This window comes from Falco biarmicus, chromosome 1 (genome assembly GCF_023638135.1).
Source record: "Falco biarmicus isolate bFalBia1 chromosome 1, bFalBia1.pri, whole genome shotgun sequence".
Taxonomy (NCBI): Eukaryota; Metazoa; Chordata; class Aves; order Falconiformes; family Falconidae; genus Falco; species Falco biarmicus.
Genome location: NC_079288.1, coordinates 22,228,383 through 22,245,483, shown reverse-complemented (window position 1 = coordinate 22,245,483; position 17,101 = coordinate 22,228,383). Strand labels below are relative to the sequence as shown.

Below are 17,101 nucleotides of genomic sequence, written 5' to 3'. Positions count from 1 at the left end.
CGGGCTACCATGGTCGCAGGGAAAGGCTGAGGCAGAGAGCCCAGAACTGGCCTGTACGCAGCACTGGTGTGTCTGCGGCAGCACCCGTGTGACTGTGCCAATGGAAACCTGATTTATATATAACTGGATGGAGCTAACACTCAGCCAGTAACATTATATGATGGTTAAACTTTAGACTTAGTTCAGAAAACATATTGGCTGAGAGATTAACAGTGCATGATGGGATCTTGGCAGCAACCTTGCCTCTACTCCTCAACCACAAAAACATCTTCAGAAACGGGTAGAGAGCATGGGGGTCATCTACCTGGTGACAGGAGGATGTGGTTTTACTGGGGAGAAAATCGTAGAGCTCCCGTCTCAACAAGACTACATCAAAGAAGTCAGAGTCTTTGATTCAGTAGCAAGAGGAGAAGCAGAAAAATTCACCACAGGTAAGAAAAGTGCATCAGCTTCATTCAGCAGCCATAACACCCCTTCTCAAGACAGCTGGTATTATGTTGGAGATGCCACAGTTACAGGCACGGGGGGTAGGAGCCTGGATTAAACAGACTGGATGAAGAATAATTTCCAGCACAGAGAGGTTTTTCAGCAGAGGAGGTAAATCAAAGCAAACAGATCCATAGTGTGTAACCCCAAGAGATATATCACAAGGAGGATCTAAGTCCCCACTCAAAGATCAGTTGTAAGGAGCAACGTGCACACCGAGTACCCGACATGCGCAGTTGGCTACCCGCTTTGTCCCTGCTCAACCAGTCTAACAGCAAAGGGAACAAAAAAATCATGTTCCTGAACCGCTCCAACCAGTTACCAATTCTGAGAAAAATAACCCCAAACCCCTGACAATAACAGAATCAAGATCAGCATCTGCAGCAGGGATGTAAAACAAATTACCGAAATAACAGAGAGAAACCTATAGTAGCCTTACTGTGCTGCACATAAAAAAGGAAGAGGTGGGTCTCAGTAAACACAAAGATACTAATCTATTTGATCATATTCAGAGAGCTGCCTTCTGATTTTTTCACCATGGTTGATTACACTGAGGTACGTTGGGGGAAAAACAACCTGTTTTACTGGGTTCGAGAATACCCTCACAAAACAAGCCGATGATGCAGCTCATGGTGGCCCCGCGGGGCTAATGGCGAGCTGGGTCCCCCTCTCTGATGGCCCAAACCTTCACCTTGCTTTGAGCGAGAGAGGAAAAAAACGTAAGGGAGATCCTACCTGTTAGGAGAGATCAATAGAAGGGAGAGACACGGAAAGCCAGTTAAAAGACTCCCAGGGAAATACCCGTTGTCAGAAACCCTCCCTTGGCAGCTGAACTCACCAGACTGGTTTCCCCAGGCTTCAGGTAGCCAGCTGCCCTAAAAGCACCCATAGTTGAAGACAAAACTGTTTAAACCTTAGGGAGGTGCCATAATCTGTGCTCCAGGAGAGGTCTGTGATTGGCGCAGCAAATCGCAGAAAAATGAGGCAGAAGCGGCGGCGCGGGGCCATCCCAGCCCCTGTCCCTCTGCCCCAAGGCAGAACCAGCTGTGCCACCACCTCCCCTCCTGACAGATGTTTTTCTATCTCACTGCTGGCACGGTCTGATCTGCAGTTTAGGTCCTTGATTTCTCATCCAGCCTTAAAGGTAGAATAGGTGAAACACTGTCATTCTTTACAACAACCTTCATGATCAGAAAGCCACCTCCTGCCACCCCGTACTACTCTCTCCTTTAAGCTAAAGCAGCTCTCACGTCTCCTCCCTCCCCCACAGCTCACACGTGCTGTCTGTGGGCGCTGGCGTTCCTCTTCTGGAAGAGGGGCACTGAGCCTGGGATGGAGAAGCCGGCTGTGGCCTTCCCACTGCTGAGCAACACCAATGGGTTTATTTCCTCCATCCTGCAAACTGCTCTCCTGTTCGTACCCGTCAGTACGGTCATGCCTTTTTCACAGTGGCAAGACCCCACTGACAGGCGATAGCTCCTGAGCTGCCCTGGCCCGGCGTCGTTCTTTCACGAAGACCTGCTGCCTCTTCCCTCCTGAGCCCAACAACTTCTCCTTGCCCCTATCAGATGTCACCTTGTGGAGGTTTTTCAGACTACCTTAGTTACACTCAGCTCGTACTCTAAATCCTCCAGCGTACCCTGAGTCCCTCCCAGTCTGATGTTATCTGCTGAGCTAACGAACAAATCTGCCAGATTTTGGTGAAAACAATAAAACCCACTCAAATACAGCAATAAACCCTGGAGAACCCCAGAGCAGCCACCTACCACAGCTGGCAGTTCCCTGGGAACTGTAATTCAGCCAGCTCTGTGCTCACCCTTGTGTGCCTTCCTTAGACCATCTCTCTTGCTTACGAGAATTACACGCTTTCCAAAGCCCTCCTAAAATCAAGATAGATGACATCGACCTGTTCCACAATATCCGTACAGCCTGTTAACCTGTCATAAGAACAAAGGAGGTTTCTCTGACTTGATTTGTTCTTGACAAATCCATGTCAGCTGCTTCTGTTCCCCTTTTTATCCCACAGGTGCTCACACACATGTTGCTTAAATGTGTTCCTGAATTTCCTGGGGTTGAAATCAAGCTGTTCTGTAGTTTCCTGGCTCTTCTTTACCTCCTCTCTAAGCACCAGTGTGTTATTTGCTGTACTGCAGTCTTCCAGTGCTGCCAAAATTTCTCCAAAGTAGCTGATAACACAATAAAGCTGCAGTTACATCCACCACCTCTTTAGCAGCCCTGAATAAAGCTCATCAGGCCTCATCAATTGGAAAATTTCTTGCGGTAGCATTGTATCCTCCCCGATTTCGGCTGAGCTCTCATCATTCTCTTCCTGGTCTTGACTGCACCAGCTGCCTTAAGACAGGTGATGAGAAAGAGACTATTGAACACTTCAACCTGACTGGTTACGGGCTTTCCCTGATCACGAAGTAGCAGCAAAATCCTCCCAGCACGAGGCTACGGAGGTCCTGCTCCGCCTTTCAGCAAGAGCATCCTCTGTGCTCGGGTCCCCCAGGCAAGTGTATTACCTCTGCTGCATGGACAACGCCTGCCTGCCTTTTCCTACCCTAGTCTCAGTCTGTGCTTTAATATTAAACTAACTTAATATTAAAACTCCTATGAGCTAGTCCACCAAATCTTGGTTATGCTAATTAAGAAACCGGCTTGACCCTTCTGTAAAACTTCTGCATCTTCCTACCTCTCGTGCTTCTTAGCAAAGGCTCACCTGGCTAACCTACTGTCTGGAGGTTTGTCCCTCCGTGGAGTTCCTGAGGAATAACCCTGTTCTATTACCACTTTGTCCTGGGAGTTGTTCACTGAGGGCTTCCGTGTCATAACACTTCCACGGCTGGTGTCACAGACCCTTCCCTGAGCTGCTCGCTTGTATGATCCTTCAGAAGTTGCTACTCCGATCCCTGGCTGCACGGGGCTCCCCAGGAAGCCACCAGCCCAGGGCAGAGGAGACATCCCCCTCCCAAAGCAATCCTGTGACTGCTGCTGCTGTCTGGATTATTACGAAACCCCTAAGGAGTACAGCTTCCTGGCCCCAGCTTCTTCTTGGCCTATTCCCAACTACAGAAAAAGAGAAAAATCCTACTTCAATGTTACAATACTGTCTCAAAGCAAGAAAAATAGTAGCAGATGCCAACAGTAGCCATGTGTGGAACAGGTATTGGGGGGTGGGGGGAATGGAGGGGAAAAAAAGCCCTTCTAAATGGCTCAAAGGGAGGAATTAGCTATGAAATTTTTCAACTTGTTACATTCATTTCCCTTCCCCTCCATAGTATTTGCAATTTAAATAAAGCTCTGTGCAACATCCCTTGAACTCGCCCGGTGTTATTCCCAGCAAGCTCTAAAGCTCTTCGATCTGAAGGAAATTGTCCGGCACAGCATCACTCACGCACACATCTGGGAGCAAGTCCTGTGGCCAGCTGCAGCTCTGGGCCAGCAGCCTCCTGCTCTGGCTCGGCACTGTCCTCGGACGCGTGCTAGAGATCTGCACCGACAGCCACAGCTATTCTGACCCACAGTCGATGCAAACTGGCAAAGTGCTAAGCTGAATTAAACCAGATGCAGATCTGGCTTCTTGGGGTTCAAAAGTAGGGATGTATTTTCCGCTGGTGTGATATATTCAAATGGCTTAGTTGTTAATTAGAGTGTGCTTCAGCTTGCCCTGCAGAGAAGAAAGCTTTCCAAGCAGGATCGTCATTCTGCAAGAAGGTGAGGATGCTGATTTGTACTTTTCTTTTTCCCCTGCATCTATGATTATATTATTTTTCTCCAGCTACCACTCATGTGATAGTGATGAAAGGAGACATTCGAGACTACAATCTGCTCCTTGCTGCCATGCAGGGAGTTCACGTGGTTGTTCACACAGCTGCTATTGTGGACTACAGGAACACTGTGCCCTTTTGGGAAATGAGAGCTGTCAATGTTGGGGGTAAGCTCTTTAAAATAAGCAATTAAATACAGGCTTACATTCACACACCTTGCTGTAGTCATTCAAGAGGCTACAAAAAACATACCCTCTCTGATCTAGTGCTCCCTTGTCCCCTGAATTTCACGCACACCGCTCTGCTACGAGATGAGAAAGGTGCCCGGGACCTTTCCTTTCCAGCAGGGATGCTTCTGCCTCTGCCCCTCTGTCCCTGCTCAGGGCAGGCCATGCTGCTCCTCTCCACTGCTAAAGCTTCATCTCAGAAAGTCACATCTAGACCCAGTTACAAGTCAAGGTAACATTCACTAGGTGGTCAAGGGTACTGAGGTGATTCCGAACATGCCTGTAGCAGTAAGAAACCGTTTAGCATGTGACGAGGACAACAATTGTTAACCCCTGTTCTAGATAGCTTGCAGCTTTCCCAGGGATCTCCAGGGGAAAAAACCTGCAACATAAACCAGCACAAGCCTATACCAGCTGAACTGCATCCGCACTATAAGGGTGTGATGATATTTTAATTATAGTCAGAGTTCACAACCATTATGTACCTACAAGCCATGCATAACTGAGAGCTCCACAACACTTTCTTCCTATCACCAAGAGCTGATTTCATGTTAGGTTCAAGATCTGCTTAAAGAAAATTTGTTCATAAATCTAAGAAATAAGCACAGGCTATAAAAATAATGAAATCCCTATTACACCAGCAATTCCAATGGCACCTCGGGCTGTTAGCTACTAAAATAGTTGTTAACCACAAGGAAGGAATTTTATATATTTTTATATATATACATATCTCAAACTCAATTACTGCTTAGGGCTTCTACTATTTGCTGATACATTTGAGGGCAACATTTAAATTCCATCCTTCTTTTCATTGCTGTAGTTGTTTTCAAAACCAGATGCTTTTAAGAGCCTGTGCATTGAGAATATTCAGAGCCTGAGGGTTCCCTCTGCCTTTTAATGGCTTTGTGAAATCTTCCCCTTCATCGTCTGCTTGCTACGAGCAAGGTGCTTTAGCGTAGGGAGGATTTCACAGATAGCGGTGAACACTGGGCAACTCCCCTATTCTGCAAACCAAACCTCTTGCAGATGCTTGTGGCGTTCCCAGGAAATCGTACCCACAGAGGTTTTTCCAATGTGACCGAGCGTCTCTCTGAGGAGCACAGTCCGAGATGTCTTAAGAGGAGCTTTATTTTCAGGCAAACTGCTCTGCTGTTCTGCATTTCTGCCTCCCCTTTGGTGGTTCACGTAGACCTCCCTAAAATGGGGCTGCTGCTCCCACTAGGACTTCTTGAAGTCTTGAACTGAGAGATCAGTCATAGTTTTCTATTAAAATCATAGCAGCTAAAAAATTTAAAATTACCTGTATTTGATATCTGCTGTAGACTTAATGGAAAAAAATAGGGTCAGGACAGGTCAGCTCTATAATCCTCTAGCTGGCTCCTCTGTGTAGCTCAGGCCACAGAAATTCATCCAATTACTGCCTTAAGCACAACAATTTGTGGCCGAATTGGTCTATGCCTTTTCAAAAGACTTGCTGCCTAGAATTAAGGACTACAAGTTAATGGGCGATCTATCATGGCTTTCAGCAACCCATAACAATACTGAAGAGTATTAGTGTGGCTATGGTTAATTAACATTTCTGGCAAAAATGTACTTCTTTTGCTTTAATTCTCTCCTCTGATTCAAGCACTGGTTGCCAAATCCTTTTATAGTCTTTTTGCCTAGATTGAGGCGTCCTCTTCTACAATAATTATTTTTTCCATCTAGTCACTTAAAGACTTCTTAATCTTCTTTTTGTTAAGCTGAATGGATTTTAACTCGGCTGTTTCCAGTGATGTTTCTCAACAGGGGTTCTCAGTTAACTTTACATATTGTGATAGGCTCATGGAGAAGTAAATTGATTCTTTTTCACCAGGTCTTCATATTGCTTTATGCCCTCTGAAACTATCCTAAATTCAGTATTTCCTTGAGAATTTCAGACTATGCCCTTAACAACAAAGAGAACAGAGAAATCAGAAGCCCTCTCATGCAAGACCTGCAGCAAGGCTCAAGGGCAGACCCTGATTAGCCAGGTATAAATAGAGCGGAGATTTCCAGAAGCCAACCCTACGAGCAGCTTCCTTTAAGATCTGCCTTATCAGATTTGAAGGCCCCCAGAGTAAGCAACCATGGTTATGCTGTTGTCACTGAGGTTCTCACAGAATCAACTTGAAAGAGTCATAAGTCATTTAAACCCACCTTCTTCCCCAAAAGCCAACCAACCAAAACCCACACACACTGACCCACAAGTTCCGCCAGAGCAACCTTTCTTAAACCAAACCGTGCTTCAGACTCATTTGGATGTCATGTGGACTTGTAAGCTGTGCCCGCTCCTTTATTAAAGATTCTGCAGCTCTCCAGAGTCTGTTGCAATGATTTTCACCCTATAGTCACCCTATGGTCCTCCTGCAGAACTTCTACAGAGGAATATATGCAACTAAAACACAAACGCTTTTGCCAGGAGGCTGCAATTCACCATTTGACAGCCTGTCCGTGAATCAATAAAGATGGCAAACATGGAGTTTTGCTCTGCTGGGCTGTCAACCTCCTCCCTGTTAGCACCTATTAAGTAACCATTAAGTCCAAGTTAAGTCAGTTGTCAATAGCCACGGAGATTAAGCCACAGGATAGCTATAGATGTAACTGCTACTCTCATGTTATAACCCATCCATTCCCGTGCAAACGTACCTGAGGAACCGCAGCCTTCGCCTGTGGCTTTCCATCTTTTCAGCCGTAAAAAAGGTGGATCTGTTCCAAGTCAGAATCTCAAGGCTGGAAAACTCTTTCGATTTGCACAACAGGAATCAAGGCAAGGTGGTTCCAGTTTGTCCTCACCAACCTGCCCCACAGGTACTGGCCACGTGTTAAGGGCCTGCTGTGCGCTGAACATCCCATATATTGCCTACACAAGCTCCACTGCTGCGGTGGGACCCAACATCTCACATGAGCCCGTGCTCAGGTAAGGCTAAGCAAATAATCTCCATCGTTCCTGATTGCGGGTTAAACAGCAACGAAACCGCAGCCAGAGGGAGACTTTTGCTGTGGCTACAAAGGAGAAGATACGCGTTCCCCTTTCCATTGATGCCTCTTCTCTTGCTTGAAAATCCTGCTTTGCTGCTCTTCGCTTCCAGGAACCGTACCTCTTCCCAGCCCATACTCGACCAGCAGCAGATATCACCGACTGAAAGAGCTGCTTGAGAGGTGTATGACCCGCTGCACCCCGAGGCTCTCGCCATACGTACAGCCCCGCTCCTCTAAGCCCCAAAATCAGTTTCAGACAAGGTCTCAGATGCTTATGACCGTTTTGTGAAACGGTCCAGTCATATCCTGGTCAGAGCTTTTGCTCTCCCCTCATACTGAGGCAATCCAAAGGGCAGGTGATGCTCTGCTGTCACCAGCCCCCTCTCCCCGCTCCTTGCAGCTCCACAGTGAATCGCTACCAAGCTTGTACCCAGCTCCTATTATCAAACGCAGTCACATGCGCACAAACTGGTTTAGCACTGTCTCAGAAGAAAGTTAGTTGGCCACATAGTCTTAGGGGACAGATTGCATTCGGTGTGACATCACCCTGCAGTATTCATGTGTAGTTACACTCCTCTGTGACCTGGAGCTGGCCTGTAAATTGTACCTTTCTATCCCCCACAATCCTTTTTCCTGGCAATATACTTACAAGGGCTAACTCCTGGACCTTAGACTGCTGGGCATTATGCTCAGCACCTCCCTTCTCTATATGGATCTTATAAGACCGACTCACAGACCCAGAAGAAGCAGCAGAGCTTTAGAAAACCTCCTGTGGCAAAGGTGGGATTTGGAGCAATACAAAGACAAGTGGTCAAAATTATGATTTGAAAGGGGTTTCTGCTTAGAGATCTTTGATATCCAGAACTGATTTTCACAATCAGTTGACATTCCCACTCAGGACGCAGCATCAGGATACCTTAGGTACTCATGGGGCAACAGGACCTGCACCTTGAGAGCAGGGCTGATATTTCTGAAGACCAGGAGCTGAAGTTTTAGGTCAAATTTGAAGTCAAGTAGAGATAGCTGCAATCTGATACACGCCGTTATAAAGTTTCCCGCTAATTTCAAGCATGGTGGTAGCTATACAGACCTCTCAAACCATGGAAACTTGTGTGCGTGGGGGACTGGCTCAAAGTCAAGTTCTGTCTCTATAGGCAGCCAGTCCAGTCACAGCTGGCTTCAGTCCTTTGGCTCTAGAAATGTGAGCCCATATAGAAAAAGCTGCTTAAGACATAACTTGAAATGGCCTACAAGCCTAACTTTCATACTTACAAGTAAAACTAAGGCATAACCTGGTTGTTTTGAAAAGTGCTCAAGCACCAAAATCTGTAAAATAAATGTCTGGTTTATGAAAAAAATCCATGAGAGCAACAAACCTCAATCCAGCTGTGTCCATGATCACTAGAAGCTCTGTGTCACTGAAAAGCTATGGGATTTTTGTCATTAGCATATCTAAATAATTTCTAAAAATGAGGGTAGATACAGGCATATCCTTAGTATTTTAGTCCTGAAAAGATAGATGTGAATAGACATCTTGAAAAATCTACCCCAAATCCTGCCGGCAAGGACAGTCCTTTGGCTGGCAATGACGGTACCAACGGGTGCAAGCAAAAACCCATCCAGGCTGACGCTCACAGAGCTACGCAGGAACACGCTCTGCCCACCAGCTCCCAATCCTTCCCCCCCCACAAATGCAAACAAACCCACCCTCAGAGCCTTCAACTAATTTTGCAGAACACACTTAGGTTCTCCCGTGATGCGGCGAGAACGCCCGAGAGCGTGGTCTTCATTCTCCAGTGATTCTGATTTTAAACTAAGGGAATTGCATAACACAAAACGAGAGAAGGGACAGCCCCCCAGTCAAAAATGACATCATCTGTCTCAACAGGGAGCCCAGTAACGACTGGAAGACAATGTAATATGCCTCTTTTCCAGACTGAAAGCACAGGTGACACGGCTTTCCCCTTCCTCCTCTTCATCTCCCCTGTCCACACCCCATCTGTTGTGCTCCTCTCTTCTCCCTCACAATCCATGACCCTGCCTGCCTGCCTTTTTCTCCGTCCCCCTTCTCCATCATTCCTCGTATAATTTTATTTAACTCACTTTTACGTGCTTGGGAATTGACACAGACGAAGCATGATTAGTCTCTGGACAGGGTGATGGGTGCAGGGATAATGCTCACACCTCAGCATCCGACAATAATAGAAAATGCCTCTGTCAGTCTCAATCCCTCTGAGACAGCCACCACTGAGATACCTTCTGACAATACTGCTCCAGTCTTATTAGCGTTCAGTTATCTGTGATCGTTTTGAAAAGCAAGAGCATTATGCTGAGCTCTTTGTTACTACCAAGCTTCAGAAGGGGTGGGGGAAGGCAAACAGGAGCAGAGCACTGCAGCCCAGGAACTGCAGGCAGGTTTGCCCCTTTGTGAAGCTGCTGCTTTTTCAAAAGCTCTGCTAGGAAAAAAAAAAAAAAAAAAATTTGGATTAAAAAAAGAAAGCAATTAAAACTAGAACTTCTAGATACCCCCCTAATTGTCTTGGGCCTCTCCCAGGCTTGCAACAAACCACGCACAATCAATCTTTTGTCTTGCTTGTTTTCTGGTTTGTCTCTTGCTCATCACCCACAAACACAGAGAAGGGGAGGAGGGTTTTGTGATAAAAGCCCAGGGTGTGCGAGGAGGCTGTATTCCTGATGCTCCTAATTTATTTCTGTTGCTGTAGCACAAGGCAGCCCTGCTCTCAGCTGGGATATCTGAACACACAAGATACTTGACTGCCAAACAGGCAAGAGAAAGGCAACAGCATTATCCACATTTTACACAGGAAGATCTGAGCATAGAAAAGAGTAAGCAAGTTGCCCAAGGTCGAACAGGGAGCCTGAGTCAGAGCTCGTCCTCCCGAGACCCAGCGTTTGACAAAAAGACTCCTCACGGGCCACTTAACCCTTCCAAAAGGTGCGTCCCAGCCCCATCTGCAAAAGAAGCACGGTAATTCTTCATCGCCCCGTGGGGGGTACCCCATACCTGGCAGCGCCTGGTGTTCATCTAGGGTGAATTTCTCTAGGAGAGCAAGGTATAGAGGAAATCAATTTTAAACTGTGAAGAAAGTCTCCTGCAGCATGCAGAGGGAGCCTATCCATGCGGCAGGGGAGCAAGTGGCCACACGGTACTAGTGGATGGTCCTTCCCGATGCTTCAAGCCAGGTTTCTTCAGTCCCCAGCCCCTCCAGAGCCCACTGGAACTGCTTCACCAAATTCTGTCACGGACGAACATTTATCTAGAACCACTGGGACAAAATGCCAGCACCCTGGTGGGGAACAGAGCTACTTTCTTGGATCTCCTTGGAATTATTTCAGGGCCTGTCAGGCCAGTTACATGCTAGATCCCATGGGCTTTCCTCCTTGCAGCTCTGTGTTAGGAGGCTAGTGAGCTGGTTGCCTTCCATAATGGCAACCAAGTGTCCCCAGCACGGCTGCAAGCCCTGCTTGCCCTTAATTATGGGCTGCTGCTTTGTTCTCCCCCTTGAGTGTAATTTGCTAGGGGAGAGGAAGGAATAATCCCAGCGCAAACCTGCTGATTGCATGTTTTCCAGGAGATCACTTGCATCTATAGCACATCACTGGCAAATGTCTCCCAGCTCTAATCAACTCTGTGAGAAAATTAAGCAGCAACTTCTCCTTTTAGTTCATGGCCCGTGAGAGGCTTTCCTCTACCTCTAATGAAAAAATGAAGTAGGACTGCTGTCATTTTCCTGCCCTCCATCTTCCTCTGCTCTTTCCAACTTGTTCAGCCACTTGTGAGTTACTTAAAAAGGTAACTCCACTGCTTTCCATTCGGCCTGCCAGAGGGTTATTTGCTTCAATCACACTCGTAAACAAAAACAAATCAAGCTGTCAGAAATCAAACCACCATGCTCATGCAAACCAGCTTATGAACAGCCAGAACCACCTGGTATTTACTGAGGCCTTATTTTTCCCAAATCCTGCAGCAAGGATCTCCTGTAACTCACAGCCAGTGGTAAGTCCCTGGAGAGCAGGGACTGCAGAGTAAATCACACTGTGACAAATGTCTCCAAGCCCCGTGCTCTACTCCACGGTCACTCACTGTCTCTCACAATCTGTTTCAGAGGAGCTGAGGATACCAAATACAATGGGGCAGTGGAGCTGCCTTATGGGAAGACAAAGCCTGTGGCAAAAAAACGTGTACTGCAAGCCAATGGAAAAAAAGCTAAAAAAGTCCATGGTAGCACCCCTGGTATTACAGCACAGGATGGGTGGAAGGAGAGAGGTGGTTAGAAAGACCCAAATCAGCCCTAAATGTCCAGAGCACCTCTGCAAATGTTGACTCCTCTAGACCAATATTCCCAGGTTTTATTACTGTGGAAGATTTCATCTCTGAATCCATCAGTCACTAACATCCCTCCCTGATTTTACAGCTAAGCAACGGTGATAAACTCACAACCTGCATCATCCGTGCAAACACAGTGTATGGGGAGAAAGCAACGTTTCTTCAAGCGTTGTATTTGCTTGCCAAAGCCAAGACTGGTGCCTTGAACTACCTGGAGCCTGAAAACACAGTGTGTAAGTACACATACATGGGTGAGCAAACGATTGATCTCTTTGCACGTGGTGCTACCAGGCTGGTTTAGTCACAGGGGATTTTACATGTCAGCTTAACCATAATCTTCCAAGACAGAGGGGTGAGCGTGGTGAATGAGCACAAATATTTTTATAACCACAAACCTTCGACTGGCTAAAAGAATTTTTAGAACAGTTGTTTACATTCTACTGTTTTTCTTGGGATGGGTTTTCTTCTTTTTCCTCCCCTCAATGTAGGGAAAATGTTTAGAAAACTGAAAAAAAGAGTCAGTGGAAAAAAGGATCGCAATCTCATCCGTCTTTCTCTAGGTAACAGTTTCAAGGGACATATTAGTGGAGAGAGAGAGACATTCAGGCAGTATTTTTCAAACATTTTTGTTTTGAAAAGACAATTTCTTCCTCATTAGAAGAAATTAAACTAACACTACTTGTAAAATTCCTTGCCAAAAATGGCTGTACCAGATAACCGATTTTAGCAAGCACAACAAGCTACTCACAAAATGTATAGAAAGAGCTTGTTGTGGTGTCAAATGCATTTCAGGGGTATATAACTCACCATTAAATCATGCAGGGGTTTAGTTATTTCTGTGCGGCACACCTACATGTCTTTTTCCAAAAGTGCAGATAACAGTAGTTTGAAAATGCTGTTAGAGAAGAATCAGGCCTAGATAAATCAAGTGACTTCTTCAAAGGCTCACAGCAGAGCCAGGAATAAAACACTTGTGCGCTGCCTCCCATTCATCCTGCTCTCGCTACAAAACATTGCCCTTTTGCTTCACGTGAACCAGTATCACAAGGCACATTAATTGTCCAGCTCAAAGGGGAGACCAAAGGTTTAAAGGATCTTGGAGGTCTGGAGTAACTACTCCGTTTCTCTACAGTACAGCTGAGTAACACGATGAGTGCTTCCCCTGCTTCACAGCACTGAAGCCGGTGGATCCAATGTACCCAATCTATGGCAAACAGGAAAATTTAGCTCCTTCTGAATAACTGTTTCTCCCTCCCTCTTGTTTCTCCAGGGAACACTGCATGGATACGTGTTGTTGCAGCAAGGACCTTCCAGCTGAAACCAGACTTACTCGCAGGACAAGTGTAGTATTCCTGTGATGACACTCTAACAAACACAGGGTTTCTGATCAGGCACCAGCCGTGTCCTCTATGGACCCCTCAGTAAGACCAGGCTCACATATCTCTTACTGGAGCATGTAGTTAATGATATAACTGCACAGGATAATCAAGATTATCTTGTAACTTTTCTGGAAGCCACAGCCTTTCCCAAACCTGCCTTTACTGAACATGATAGTCCCTGCCACCTCCTACAAGACAGACAAAGCCTTCAGGCATTTTGGGTGCAAACCGCTCTTCACCTGGAAGGAGCAAGCACAGAACTGCACCGTGGTTGAAAGCAGCTGTAGGGAATCTGGAACCCCCCCAGCTTCACAAAAAGAACTAAGCAGAATGTTTGGGGTAAGGAGAGAGCTTATCACCCCAGCAAGTTTCATCCAAACTTCACAACACGCACACATCTTTGGCAGGAATTTTGCAATCACTGTGAAGTACTGGTACTGAGACAGAGAAGGAGCAAAACTCTTGGACTGCAAGCACGTATATACCCTCGTCATGCCAACAACTCAGCTGTTTTAGGTGTCATATGAAACATCAGGGTGCATTTGAAAGCATCCTCTGGCAGCTACGGGCACGCAGATGCAGGGCTTGCTGGCCTCGCTCATTCCCATGGTGCCACCACTGCACAGGGATCACTTGTGGGAACAAGAGAGAGGTTCAGACAAGAGATGGTGCACAGCAAACACCTTTCTGATTTAATTGTTTAACCGGTTTTGTTCCACAGCCTGATGAGCCTCCATCTTTTTCCATACTCGGCAAATGGACCTCTGCCTTGCCATGGTTGTACCTGGCTCATACACTCAGGGGGTCTTCAGTGATAATTTTGGGAAAGACAAGGAACAGCAAGTTCTTACTCTGTTTTAGGGTTTAATAATAATAATAAAAATCCCTTTTCCAGAGCTACCTTTTTCAAGATGCTTCCTGTTATTCTTAAGGTGTGGGATCACTCGTGGGAACAAGAGAGAGGTTCTTAAGGTGTGGAATATTCTGTCTGTTTTGAATTATTATCCCTATGAAAGAAACTTCCAATCTCTTGTGCTAATAATGTATAGGCTGATTTACTGTATAGGCTGGATGGATAACTGATGTCTACAAGCTTAGAGGTGGGATTCATATCGTTCGTAACTCAAAATCTCTTACCTCACAGCATTCTAACAGCAAAGCAAAACAGATTAAAGCCCACATTCAGCTGCTGTGCTGGCAGACAGCAACTTCAAGTGAAGGCCTTAGGGGCTGCTTTTATGCTAAATAACACCTGAACTTCAGGAGGAAGAGGTCATTTCAACGCATTCCACGGCACTGGAGCTACACCATCCACCTGGGACCAGTATTTCACAGATGACACAGATGGGGCAGGCACTTCCAGAAGACTCACAACACAGCCTGCAGTTTGTAGCAGTTTATCAAGCTTCTCTGTTTCGTAAGACATACAGGGAGACTGGTAAACCTACATTAAGCACAACAAGAGATTTCAGTTTTCACTTGATCTTGAAGGAATGAGATGCCTTTACAATACTGGTTTAAATCTAGAATTAATTCTGTTGGTATCACACTTTTGTGTTCTGTGCATACCCATCTCTCCAGTTTTCCTGCAGTAGAACTCTGCACATGCACAAATAAAAGCTTATTTTAATTACAAGTGCCCTGATGCTCCTGGAAAAAGCAAGTTTCAGCATGGTATCCTTGATGCAACTGATCAAAATTCGCTTCTTGTTAGTCACAGTAGTTACCCAGGAAGTAAAGCGAAGCAATACGGTGTGAGTTGCCAAGTAAACCACCAAAATTCACACTCACTAGAGAATTCTTTGCAAAATGAACTTACAAATAAAAAATCCTTTCCTGTGGTAATTCATTATTAATTTCATATAAAAAATAAATTTGGGGGAAACTATTGCAATCTGCTCATAGAGAATTTGGGAAGGTGAAGTGTGCAAGTTATCAGTCCCCATCTATTTCTTGTCCTACCATTTGTGCTGGGAGGTTTTTAAGAAAGGGGTAATAAGATTGCTGGGTTTTCTGTTTCACTAAAAATCCCCATTGCAGTTTTTTGCCATTCTTCAAACGGCAGGCGACAGCTTGCTAAGAATTTAACAGAGGAATCTACGCCCAATTTCTCATGCACGTTGCCAGAGCATCGCCACAGTATAACCACGTTGACCTCAACAGGTTTTAATGTTTCTGAAACCTGGGGTTTATCTTGCCAAAAAAGAGCCACTGGGTGGAGCTGCAAGTCTGTGAGACAGGTACCCTCAACTCATGAGTTCAAATGTTGCAGCCGCTTTTGCTTTAGCTGTTTTTTAAAAGAATGGAAAGATCTGCCCAGACAGCGAGGCTGATGGATGGGGTGGGAGTACCTGACCCATCCAGGTTTGTCCTCAGTCTGTGGCGTTTGGAGTTCTGGACTTCCCTCAGCTGGCTGGATGCAGTCATCGCTCATATAATCAAAGACTCTGCAGAAATTATTTTTCCACTCAGAACTCATTAGAAAAGAGTAAAAGTTTGCTTTCTATTTTTAAAAACAGAATTAAATATGGCACTCTGACCTTTGAGAAAAATTGCCGAAGTATAACAAGCTGATGCTTTCAGTCCCACTCGGAGCCCTTTGTGTATACTCCTTTGTGGGATTTGGAGCTGCTGAAGATATCAAGATGGGAGAGTTGTCAAGCCCCAACACTATCCCAGAGATCAATGCCTTACAAGCCTGCCTGCTTTCAGAAACCTTGCTGGGAACCTCATCATGCTTTTGTTCCTGTCCTGCTCATCACCACCTATGACTATGATGCTTATCAGGATGCAGATGACATGCAGGATAAGGAGCAGGAATTTTTAAAGGTGGTTAAGCGCAGGATTTTTCAAAAAGTATCTGAATTAGTTGGCTGCTTAGCTCTTTTTTTATACCTACCCACCTCCCAAGCTTTGACAACAGCAAGTAAAGGATTCCCTTTCCCTGCTCTTGGTAAAAGTGGGGGGGAAAGTTAGACAGCAAAGCCTCTGTGCTGTTTTCCAAAAAGATGAGTAAGCTTCCTTTGGCTGCCCTGCGTTTTGGCTCCTCCAAGCTAATGATGCTGCAGACTTCCTGTTAGATCCTTGATGTTATCAGATTATAACTTGTTTTCTCCTGGCAATGCTTTAATTCTTTCTACTGCGCTGGGTCGTCATTGGCTTTTCTTTGCAGGGTCTTAGCCCTATTATGTAACAGCAGCAGAAAAAAAAAAACCCAACAAAAAAACCAGAAAAGACAAATGTTTCAGATCTGTTTCTACTTCTGGAGAGGAGCCTTTGTGCACAATTACTCATCCAAGAGATTCAGCAGGTATAACTGCTTCCCCCAGGGGCTCCATTATATAATTGGATTTCAGCCATACAAATTAAATCCTATCTTACCCCTTAGTTAAGCCAGGCAGTAAGTATTTAATGCTAATATCCCTGACAACTATTGCAGGGAGAAGCAGAGATGAAGCACAGAGGAGACAGATGCACACATTCTCTACTGGAGGAGCAGGGAGGATGAGCAAGGAGTGCATTGACAGAAAGAAACCTGCTGTATTTTAAACACGGTTAAACTTCCCTGGCACGAGTCATGGCATCTGCTAGAGCTGTCGTCTGAGCTGGAACGTGCTTCTCCCTTTGCTTTCCATCCTCCCATGCTCCCCTGTGCGCATCCACTCCCCCAACACACATACTTCAAAGAGCCACATGCCTAACCCTGTTTGAGTTTCTATGGAAGTCTCTGTTCTTGTGCAACGTCTGAAGGAAGCGAGTTTAGTAATATTAAAACTCAAGCCAAACACACAAGCAAGCAAAGAATCCCCAAATTAAAAAGAAAATCTCAACCGAGTTACTCATTCATCTGCATTTTCTGTTGCGTTCTGTCTTCTCCCAGCAAGTTTCTTT

General features: G+C 45.6%; 1 pseudogene; it reads left to right on the top strand.

The window, feature by feature from the left end:
- Positions 1-289: 289 nt before the first annotated feature.
- LOC130158082 (3 beta-hydroxysteroid dehydrogenase type 7-like) lies at positions 290-13,583 on the top strand (annotated as a pseudogene).
- Positions 13,584-17,101: the final 3,518 nt, after the last annotated feature.